The 8940-nt window shown below is 42.7% G+C and overlaps 1 long non-coding RNA gene across 1 annotated transcript in view; it reads right to left on the bottom strand.

The window, feature by feature from the left end:
• Nucleotides 1-74: 74 nt before the first annotated feature.
• The window catches only part of LOC123618881 (uncharacterized), a 33843-nt gene continuing 24977 nt past the window's right edge, over nucleotides 75-8940 (bottom strand). Inside the window, exons 2-3 of the long non-coding RNA XR_006727384.2 lie at nucleotides 3417-3697; nucleotides 75-225 (exon numbers count right to left, since the gene is read on the bottom strand). This is a non-coding gene — a long non-coding RNA (uncharacterized LOC123618881). The remainder of the gene's footprint in view (nucleotides 226-3416; nucleotides 3698-8940) is intronic.

The following is an 8940-nucleotide window of genomic DNA, read 5'->3' as shown; positions in this document are numbered from 1 at the left end:
AAGAGTCACAATTATAGGTAGAGATCGACAGGAAACACGAAGTTAATGATGGGTTATTTATTTAATCAGAGGCTCCAACACTGCAGGATCCAATCACTGCTGAGGGACCCAGAAGCCAGCAACACAGGTTATATTCACATAGCTCCTCAAAGGCTTCCAACAGGGACTGTAAGAAGGTGCTAGAAATATCCAGGGGCGCCCAGGTGGTTGCCTATAGCTCACCCACTGGAAAAGGGAAAAAGGAAAAAGCTGTTACGGCTGCCACATTCTCCCCAACCCCTGCCGTATCCTTTCTGCCCTCTTCCTCCAAAATGGCTTCACATGACCTCAACTCAAAACAACCCTGCAGCCCACATAGCAGAAGCAAACGTGCAAAACTCTCCTACTCTCAGGCCTCCAGCCCAGACAGTTTGTGAGATGGCAAACTGCCATCTGAAGGATGGAGATGAGGTGAGAGGTGGCCTGCAGAGTCAGTTCAAACTGACAGGGTCTTCTTTTGGTCTTCGTGCCGTGAGGAAGGACTCAGAGTGACTGTTCCCAACACAGAGCAGGAGAGGGGTCTTGCCTCACCGAGCGAGTTGAGGCAGGGCTGGACAGGTGAGGACAGTAAGATTGTTGCCATTCTTCCAAGAGAAAGGTTGAAAACCAGAACTAGGTGAGGACAACCTTATGGGACCTTGTAGAACAAGTGACCAGGCGGTCTGCTTGCCTGGTGATGTGTGTGTTGGAACTCTAGTCACTGTGACCCAAAGTTAAATGATCCCAAAGAATAAAGCTGCCTAGAGGTTTGGTTGATGTTTGAGGTGGTGGGACTGAATTTTTCGTGCATTTATCCAGAGACTTCCGAGAGTTGGTAGCAAAATCAGAACTGTTCACCTTCCCAAACCTTCGGCTCGCTTCTCCTCCTCTCTCCCTCAAACAGGGACTGTCATTTAATTACACGTTTGGTTTGCAGATGTCACTGTGGAGCTATACCTGGAACACCCATCCTGAATCTGAACTCGTTTGTCATCTCCTGCTTGGACTTTGGTCTTAGACTCTTTGGGGGGGGGGTGTGGAATTAGACTTTTCTTGTAATTATTTTGAAAGCCTCACATGTATATTATAGAAATACTAGGGGGAAAAAAAAGACAAATTCCAATCCGTAGTCCTACTACTCAAGACAAATATTGTTATCCTTTGGGATGTATCTTTTGGTTCTTTTTGGTATAAATGTCCACATGCACATGCCTTTTTTCTTTTTTTACAAAAACTGGATCACATTGTACATACTCTTTAATAACTTACTTTTCAAACTGTGTGTTTATGTGGTAGAATATGTAATGCAGACACAGGTACAAAGCTCCAGAAGTACAAAAAGCTCTGTAGTGAGAAGTCAATCTCCTTCCCACCCTGTCTGCCAGCATCTAGTTTCCTTCCAATCACTTGTATACCCTTCCAGAGACAGTGATGCATTTTCAAGTGTATGTATGTATTTTGTCACAAATGGTAACATATTGGACACACTTTTTTTGCACCTTGTGCTGCTTCACTTACTGTATCATGAACGTAATATTTTTGTGTGTGTCTCCCAAATTTTTTCAACAGCATCATGGACCCTCCTTTGCTAATCAGCCTCCTAATAGCGATTATTTCATTTGTTCCCAATCTTTATTGTCAATAATGTTGCAACAGATGTTCTTGTAGCTCAATTTTGCACATATCTATGACTATTTCCTTAGGATAAAATCCAAGAAGGAAATTGTTTGGCTATCTTAAAGAATTTTCGTAATGTGGTGTCAACTGCCCTCCAGAAAGTTTGTACCAGAGCACTCTCCTATTTGCAGGCCTGAGAGTGCCCTGTTCCCTGCCCCTTACTAATCATGGGTATTACCTCTTATCAAATCTTTACCAATTTGATAAGAAAATTATAGTATATCAATGTTATATGGACTCACACTTCTTTATTTGTGAATAACATCTTCATATGCTTATTGACCATTTGTACTTCTCTGTGATTTTTCTATTTATTTGATATTGATATGTTTATTATCAGTATGTAATTTTGTTAAGAATGTTATTTTTGTCAAGAAACATTGCAAATATGCTTTCCAAGTGCTTTGCTTTCAAATTTTGTTCACGGTGCTTTTTGACATACATAAATTCTTAATTCTGCAATTAATTTGTTCCTCTGTTGCCAGCTCCTTCTGCCTATGGTTCACCCTCTCATTTTTATCAGCGTGACCCTTCTAACACACCATCTGACTTTGTCTCTCCACAGCCTAAGAATCTTTAGTGGCTCCTCACCACTTTTAGGAGAAAGGCCAAATTCAGCATAACACGCAAGGTCTTTAATGTGACTTCTCCCACTGACTCTTCGAGGCTCACCTCCCAGTCTTCTCCCCAAGGCACCCTGCATTCCACTGTGGTACCATTTCTTGTGATGCCCTGACCCCATTCTTCTAGGTGTCTGGGCCTTTCCATGCTGTTCCCTCTGCCTCGCTGGCTGTGCCTCCTCCCACCAACTCACTCTTTGCCTTGCTAACTCCTATAGGACTTGACCAAGGCATCACTGCTTGAAAGTTTTCCTTGATCCCTTAGTCTGCACTCTTAAGACCACATGAGCCTACCTCTGCCTAGCATTTGCTACAAATGGGAATTGGAGCTTCCAATCTGTGTTGGTCTGGCCCACTACCTGGCTGTTCCTCAAGGAAGGTACTGTGGTTTATTCATCTTCGCAGCTAGAATGCCCAGCATGAGGCCTGGCACATGGTAAGTGCTCAATAAATGTTGACATTGAACCTGAAATGAAGGATGGATTTGGTGGCAAATGTTACTTGACGTAAGTGCAGGGCCGAACTGGATCTGTGCTTCTGAGAACTGAGGAAATCCTAGGAGACTTGGGTTAGGAGAGAAGCTATGTGCTTCAGTGCTGTGCTTTCCAAAACAGCAGAATCGCTTGAAGCAGCTTTTTAAAAATACATAGTCTCTGGCTCTGCCTTAAACCCACTGAATCAGACTTATGAGGATAATGCTCAAGATACTATTCGTTTCTTATCGTCCTGAAGTGGTTCTGCTGAGCAGCCAGGTTAAGGAGCCCCTTCGGAGGGAGACCAGCAGACAATCAGAACACCCAGCCCACTGTTTTGTCAAACCATGTGATCTTTTGCGTGGATCAATGGCGCTGTGTCTGAACACCAGCTTTGACATCTACCAGCTGTGTGACCTTGGGGCAGTTGCTTGACTTTTCTGATCCTCATTTTTCCTCACCTGTACATGGGATAATGCTAGATCCCTTAAAAGGGTGTTGGGAGGATTAAGAAATACCTGACTGCTAGCTCAGTCCCTGGCCCAGAGTAAGCATGGAATAAATATTCCTTCCCTTCCCCCACCCTCCTCAGCCTCAGTTTCCTCATTTATAGCGTGGCTACTGATACCTGTTTGTTTATCTTCCACGTTTCCGCACTGCGCTAGAAGAAAGGGAGCTCCCAGCAGGCCCCTGACTACTCTCTGATCAAATAGGACAAGTACTTGGGGGTCAGGAGAGCCGAGGAACCCTCATACTGCATCACGTGCCTTCTCCAAGCATGTCAGAGACTCCACAGCAACCGACTGGAATAAATTTTATGGTTTTTAGAACTGAGTGTCTTCTAGTCACGAGCAAAGATCAGGACGGTTTTCTTGCCACAGTTCCACGCAGAGGCCAGCGGCTTCTGGGCTGCAAGGAGAAGGCATCGTCAGGAAAGAGCGGAGCCGTGGCCCTCTCTCCTTCCAGTGCCCTGGAATCCTCATCACATGCCTCAGAGCAGGAAAGACAACACTGGCTGGGAGGCCAAAATAGCTGATCGTAGCTGCTTTGATTAAGATGCCCCTGCATCCCACTCCCAGTGCCTGCCCCCTCTCTCCCCACCAGCCCAGCGCAGGCAGCACAGACAGGGAAAATGCATTCAGTCCATCAGGCATGACAGAGTTCAAATTACCAAGTCAGCATGAAAAGTCCCATTATAAATGGACTGAAATTGGATTCTATTAAAAACCACACTCAGCGAGGCCCTTGGCTATTAATATTTGCTAAGACATGGAGGAGAGGGAGAAGGCAGAGGCCCCTGCAAAAGGTTGGGAATCTCAGCTGTTCTGTTGAATTGCTTTTCTGGAAGCAAGCCCACAACTGAAAGCCAGATTTGCCCTGTCTTCAACATCTCACAGAATATTAGGGCTGGAAAGAGTCTTAAAGCTCAATAGTTCAATCTCTCATCTGACAGATGAGGGATCAAGCGCAGAGAAGGTAAGTGACTTATTCAAGGTCACACAGCTAGTAAGTAACAAAGACAGAACTAGCACTCAACGTCAGTTTTCTAACAACACACTTAATATTCTGTCCAGTGAGCCAAAATACATTTCCAAAGCATCTTTCTTTCTTCCTTTCTTTCTTTCTTTTAACGTAATGCTGTAAAATTACTCTCTTCTAAAGAAAGAAGGAACTAGTACTTGCATATCATTCGTTCCCTCACTCAGTATGTATCATTCCAGTCGCTTCAGCAGAGGCGATTAACAAGGTATTGTCTCTGCTTGAGAAACTTCCAATCTATGGGGAGGAAGGAAAAGTAAACAGGCGACCTCCAATGTGTGTAACAGATGTTACAGAAACACCAAGGGCGCACGGAGAAGGGGCATCTACGGCAATCCTGGAGGATCAGGGAAGATTCTCCCGAAGGAGTACCAGATCGAGGAGCAGGTGTGCTGAGAGAGGAGTCAACTTCTCATAATCCGGTGTGTGATTTACACTGACAGCACATCTCCATGTGAAGTAGTCACATGTCAGTTGCTCAACAGTCCCACGTGGCTAGTGGCTACTCTGCTGGACAGTGACGTTCTAGAGTTTCAAGGACCATCCTGTGAGTACTAAGCCGTCACCAGATTGGCGCAGCTTTCCTGGTTATTTTAATCCTGCTGATTCATGAAGTTTCCGTGTCCCCAACCCCAGACCCTTCCCTGGCTGCTGCCAGGGAGCCGACACGGAGGGGCAAGGGTTGCAGCGCACTAGGAGAGGGAGCAGCAGGGGAGAAGAGGGCTCAGCCTTCTGCTCCCTGGGCCTCTCCCTCTGGCCCCACTCTGGCTCACACACCTTTTGTAATGTGGGCCAAGTCAGAGTTCAACTTCCGACTTTAACACTATTAGTTACATGTCTCATTTCCGAAACTAAAGATAATAATAGTACTATTCTTATAGTTTTTGTGAAGTTTAAATGCAGTAATGCGTGTAAACTGCTTTGGATGGTGTCTGGTACAAAGAAAGCATTCTTCAGCACCAGCTAATTATATAATAATAATAATAATAATAATAATAATAATAATAATAATAATAATAATAATAATAATAATAATAATAATAGTAATAATAGTAATAAGATGAGGAGGAAGAAGGAGGAGCAGAGGAACATTATCATTCTTAATTTTGTCTGCAAGTTTTAGCAGAGTGCCTGGCGCGTAATAGATACTCAGGAAAGCATAAGCTTTCTACCCTGGAAGCTTATAAGATCCCCAGCTAGTTTCTCTAGTCTCTGCCTGACTGCTACCAGGAAGTCCCATATCAAATAACCCCCATTCCACTTTTAGGTAGTTCTACTTGTTAGAATCCACCTTCTTATGTTGGGCAAGAACCTATAAAATACACAAATCTCGAATCTTACCAAGTAGGCAAACTGATAAGTCTTAATAGCAAGTACTCTCCTGCAACCAACACAACAATCATAATATAGAGCATTGCTCTCACCCTAGAAAGTTCTCTCATGCCCCTTTCCAGTCAATCTCCTCCCTGAAACCCAGAAGTAACCACTATTCTGAGTTCTAGCCCCATAGATTAATTCTGCCAAAACAAAAATTGTTTTTGAAGTTCATGTAAATGGAATAATATACTATTGTCACGTTGTACTTTTATCTGAATACAGAATTTTATTCTATAAGATTGAATCATATTGATTTCAGCCTTTCCTTACAGCTTGTGAGCATTTTCATCTTGATCACATCACCCCTATCTGTGAATTTCTCCAACTTTGTGCCATCTACAGATTTGACAAAAATTCTTTCTGTCCATCATCCAACATAAAACAGGAACAAAGCTGGAGTCCAGCAGTACATAGCTAGAAACCTCCCCTCAATCTGGAGGCTTAGGAGATGGGAAGCCTTGTAGGAGTGCTGGCCATACATGGCCCCGGGAGATGCTCCATGTTGATGGGGAGGACCGAGTTCTGCCTGGAACTCACTGAAGAGGGAGGTGGTGACAGGACAGCCTGGTGGCACTGCGTGCTGGGGAGAGGGCAGGGCTGCAGAGCAGGGTCTGAGAGGCACATGCGTAGAAATGAGTGCTGAGCTAGAGGGAGGAAAATAGGGGAGAACCGAGGGCCCATTAATCACCCATAGTACAAGGGCCGTGAACGTTTCCAAGATCATCTCAGGAGTCCTGAATGAAGGTTATTGTTTGGTCTGGTTTTATGTTTTCTTTGTTTTTATAAGTCCTCCATGGAGCCTGGCAGCTTATAAGGAAAATTATTTTCCTAGACATAGAATCGACTAAAATTGTTAAAACCCTGGAGGGCTCTCCACTCACATCCCCAGCTTCAAATCAGTGAAGCTCTGGGTGCAGGCTGAGCACAGGCTGAGCACAGGCTGACAGGTGGGGCCGGGGGAAAGGATGTTTGTTTGGGACTTGTTGGTTCTTTTAATCTTTCTGATAAAGTAAAGCTCACTTTTATCAAAATGTTCCTTAAATTTCTACTTCTGTTTCTTTGACACACATATGAGCTTAGAAATGTGGACAAGCATAAGACCACTGACGGAGGAAATCCAAACCTCCATCAGCAGGCATGGGCTTTGGGACGCTGAGCCTGTGGGAGGCCTCATTTACCCCACCCTTCTCTACACCTGGGTGAAGGTGAGTCAGAATCCTGCTTTTTAGAAGCTACAGATGGTGGGGTGCTGGGAACTGCATTTTTTAGAAGCTAAAATTCTAATACTTGTTCCCATATATTTGGGACTTTACAGATTATTGTGAAGTCTCTTACAGTCTACATAGTAGTCTATAAATATATATAATATATTATATATCACTTATAATATATGATAAAATATATAATTATACATATTATATATTACATTAATATGTAATATATTATATTGTATAATTATATATTATAAATTTATATAAACATATATAAATATAAATAGTTTATAAACTATGTGATAGAATATCCTAGCTGACACCAAACAGAATTGGTCCTTTCTGGTCCATGTATTTATTTCATTTATTGGCATGAACCAACATGTATATTGGTCAAAGGTAGGGAAAGGTATTTTTTCCCCCAGAGCTTTAGAGAAGATGGAGGGATAGACAAAGACAGTGGGGACAGACTATCTGACTGTCAGGTAGGGTTACAAGTTAATGTAGACTGACATTTGATGGAAACTTCTATGATAAGGAAATGAAGAGATTAAAAAGGCAGGCCCGTGCCCCATTGGGCACATAATTTAGCGTAAGCAAAGTACTGACACCTCATCCCCAGTGAATCGAAATGTGAAACCTTTGAGCATGAGGTAACTTAGGGCTCTTAGGCACCAGCAGAGCCATCACTGAACTTGCAGAAGGGCTAAATTTTTTTCCTTCTTCCATCCTCCTACTCCTTGCAACCACAGCTACATTTTGAGTCATCAGCTGTCCTAACCTCATCTAATCTAAACACCTGTCCAGCCACTTCTAGTTAAAAGAACCCAAGTTGAAGAACCTTAGCTGAAGCATGTTCTGAGATCCAGAAAAAGGAAGAATAAAACAGAAGAGGAATGGGAGCAGAGAATCTGTTTGATAAGCTAAAACTCCCTTTGTCAATCATGGTGCTCCCTTTGCAGTTGAGAAACTGAGGCACAGAGCACCGTGCCAGCAAGAGCATTGCTAGCCTGGTCTTCAATCCTTTGGGGATTCACTGCACAGAGGCCTCAGAGTCTCTCTTCAGGACTGGTGGAGGTTGCTTGAATTGTTTTCCTGCACACCCTGGCAGGTGGCAATAGGGGAATTTTGAATAAGACTATTAATAGAAGTTATGCATTAGGAAATGTCTAGTGAATCCACTAATAGAGGAATTATGTCTGGTGATCTAAAAAGAAAAACCTCGTACTGAATATTGCTGATGTTAAAATATACACACATACACACACACACACACATACATATATTTATACACATATACATATATATGCCAAGGCCAGGGATGTTTGATATGGGAAAGGCATACTGGTGATGTGCTTCCCCCTCACTACTGGTCTGTATACAAAGACTTTATTCAAAGATGAGCCCATTAAAGTTAATTTCAGTTTAGAATGTAATCCAGTACTTAGCATCACCTGATGGCATTATGTCCTGCTATAAAGAGTTAAAAAATCCTAGCAGCTCATACATCTGCACCATGGAAAGCCTGGGACCTATATGGGTAATTTTGAATAGCGGTGCTTCTCAAGCTTTAATGTGCCCAAGAATCACCTGAACATCTTGTTAAAATGCAGACAACCTACCGAATGGGAGAAAAATATTTGCAAATGATATGACTGATAAGGGGTTAATATCCAAAGTTTATAAACAGCTTATACAACTCAGTATCAAAAAAAACCAAAGAACCCAACTTTAAAAATGGCCAGAAGACCTGAATAGACGTTTTTCCAAAGACGTTTTTCCAACTGGCACATGAAAAAAATGTTCAACATTGCTAATCATCAGAGGAATGCAAATCAAAACCACAAGAAGATAGCAACTCATACTTGTCAAAATGGCTATCATCAAAAAGTCTACAAATAACAATTTTGGTGAGGATGTAGAGAAAAGAGAATCCTAGTACATTGTTGGTAGTATTGTAAATTGGTGTATACACACACACACACACACACACACACACACATATACACACACAATGAAATCTTA

This window comes from Camelus bactrianus, chromosome 6, assembly GCF_048773025.1.
Source record: "Camelus bactrianus isolate YW-2024 breed Bactrian camel chromosome 6, ASM4877302v1, whole genome shotgun sequence".
Classification (NCBI taxonomy): Eukaryota; Metazoa; Chordata; class Mammalia; order Artiodactyla; family Camelidae; genus Camelus; species Camelus bactrianus.
The sequence above is the reverse complement of the archived record's forward strand: the minus strand, read 5'-3'. Positions and strand labels throughout refer to the sequence as shown.